This window comes from Oncorhynchus mykiss, chromosome 11, assembly GCF_013265735.2.
Source record: "Oncorhynchus mykiss isolate Arlee chromosome 11, USDA_OmykA_1.1, whole genome shotgun sequence".
In the NCBI taxonomy this organism is placed as follows: domain Eukaryota; kingdom Metazoa; phylum Chordata; class Actinopteri; order Salmoniformes; family Salmonidae; genus Oncorhynchus; species Oncorhynchus mykiss.
The window spans coordinates 3402692-3405191 of NC_048575.1; the positions used below are offsets into that span (position 1 = coordinate 3402692).

The following is a 2500-nucleotide window of genomic DNA, read 5'->3' on the forward strand; positions in this document are numbered from 1 at the left end:
AGTACTGTAGGTCTCACATCACATTCAGTACTGTAGGTCTTCTATCACATTCAGTACTGTAGGTCTCACATCACATTCAATACTGTAGGTCTCACATCACATTCAGTACTGTAGGTCTCACATCACATTCAGTACTGTAGGTCTTCTATCACATTCAGTACTGTAGGTCTTCTATCACATTCAGTACTGTAGGTCTTCTATCACATTCAGTACTGTAGGTCTTCTATCACATTCAGTACTGTAGGTCTTCTATCACATTCAGTACTGTAGGTCTCACATCACATTCAGTACTGTAGGTCTTCTATCACATTCAGTACTGTAGGTCTCACATCACATTCAGTACTGTAGGTCTTCTATCACATTCAGTACTGTAGGTCTTCTATCACATTCAGTACTGTAGGTCTTCTACCACATTCAGTACTGTAGGTCTTCTTTCACATTCAGTACTGTAGGTCTTCTATCACATTCAGTACTGTAGGTCTCACATCACATTCAGTACTGTAGGTCTCACATCACATTCAGTACTGTAGGTATCACATCACATTCAGTACTGTAGCTCTCACCTCTCATTCAGCACAGTGCAGTAGGTCTCCCATCACATTCAGTGCTGTAGGTCTCACATCACATTCAGTACAGTGCTGTAGGTCTCCCATTACATTCAGTGCTGTAGGTTTCCAATTACATTCAGTGCTGTAGGTCTCCCATCACATTCAGTGCTGTAGGTCTCCCATTACATTCAGTGCTGTAGGTCTCCCATCACATGCAGTACAGTGCTGTAGGTCTCCCATCACATTCAGTGCTGTAGGTCCCCCATTACATTCAGTGCTGTAGGTCTCCCATCACATTCAGTACAGTGCAGTAGGTCTCCCATCACATTCAGTACAGTGCAGCAGGTCTCCCATCACATTCAGTACACTGCAGTAGGTCTCCCATCACATTCAGTGCAGTGCAGTAGGTCTCCCATCACATTCAGTACAGTGCAGTATGTCTCCCATCGCATTCAGTACAGTGCTGTAGGTCTCCCATTACATTCAGTGCTGAAGGTCTCACATCACATTCAGTACAGTGCTGTAGGTCTCCCATTACATTCAGTGCTGTAGGTCTCCCATCACATTCAGTGCTGTAGGTCTCCCATTACATTCAGTGCTGTAGGTCTCCCATCACATTCAGTACAGTGCAGTAGGTCTCCCATCACATTCAGTACAGTGCAGTAGGTCTCCCATCACATTCAGTACAGTGCTGTAGGTCTCACATCACATTCAGTACATTGCTGTAGGTCTCCCATTACATTCAGTACAGTGCTGTAGGTATCACATCACATTCAGTACATTGCTGTAGGTCTCCCATTACATTCAGTACAGTGCTGTAGGTCTCCCATTACATTCAGTGCTGTAGGTCTCCCATCACATGCAGTACAGTGCTGTAGGTCTCCCATCACATTCAGTGCTGTAGGTCTCACATCACATTAAGTACAGTGCTGTAGGTCTCCAATTACATTCAGTGCTGTAGGTCTCCCATCACATTCAGTGCTGTAGGACTCCCATTACATTCAGTGCTGTAGGTCTCCCATCACATGCAGTACAGTGCTGTAGATCTCCCATCACATTCAGTGCTGTAGGTCTCCCATTACATTCTGTGCTGTAGGTCTCCCATCACATTCAGTACAGTGCAGTAGGTCTCCCATCCCATTCAGTACAGTGCTGTAGGTCTCACATCACATTCAGTACATTGCTGTAGGTCTCCCATCACATTCAGTACAGTGCTGTAGGTCTCACATCACATTCAGTACAGTGCTGTAGGTCTCACATCACATTCAGTACATTGCAGTAGGTCTCCCATTACATTCAGTACAGTGCTGTAGGTCTCACATCACATTCAGTACAGTGCAGTAGGTATCCCATCACATTCAGTGCATTGCTGTAGGTCTCCCATCACATTCAGTGCTGTAGGACTCCCAGTACATTCAGTGCTGTAGGTCTCCCATCACATTCAGTGCTGTAGGACTCCCAGTACATTCAGTGCTGTAGGTCTCCCATCACATTCAGTGCTGTAGGACTCCCAGTACATTCAGTGCTGTAGGTCTCCCATTACATTCAGTGCTGTAGGTCTCCCATCACATTCAGTACAGTGCAGTAGGTCTCCCATCACATTCAGTACAGTGCAGTAGGTCTCCCATCACATTCAGTACAATGCTGTAGGTCTCACATCACATTCAGTACATTGCTGTAGGTCTCCCATTACATTCAGTACAGTGCTGTAGGTCTCACATCACATTCAGTACATTGCTGTAGGTCTCCTGTTACATTCAGTACAGTGCTGTAGGTCTCCCATTACATTCAGTGCTGTAGGTCTCCCATCACATGCAGTACAGTGCTGTAGGTCTCCCATCACATTCAGTGCTGTAGGTCTCACATCACATTCAGTACAGTGCTGTAGGTCTCCAATTACATTCAGTGCTGTAGGTCTCCCATCACATTCAGTGCTGTAGGACTCCCATTAC

General features: G+C 45.5%; 1 long non-coding RNA gene across 1 annotated transcript in view; it reads left to right on the forward strand.

Moving 5' to 3' along the window:
* LOC118937434 overlaps window positions 1-176 on the forward strand; it is an 816-nt gene extending 640 nt beyond the window's left edge. Inside the window, exon 3 of the long non-coding RNA XR_005034785.1 lies at window positions 37-176. This is a non-coding gene — a long non-coding RNA (uncharacterized LOC118937434). The remainder of the gene's footprint in view (window positions 1-36) is intronic.
* The last annotated feature ends 2324 nt before the right edge of the window (window positions 177-2500 follow it).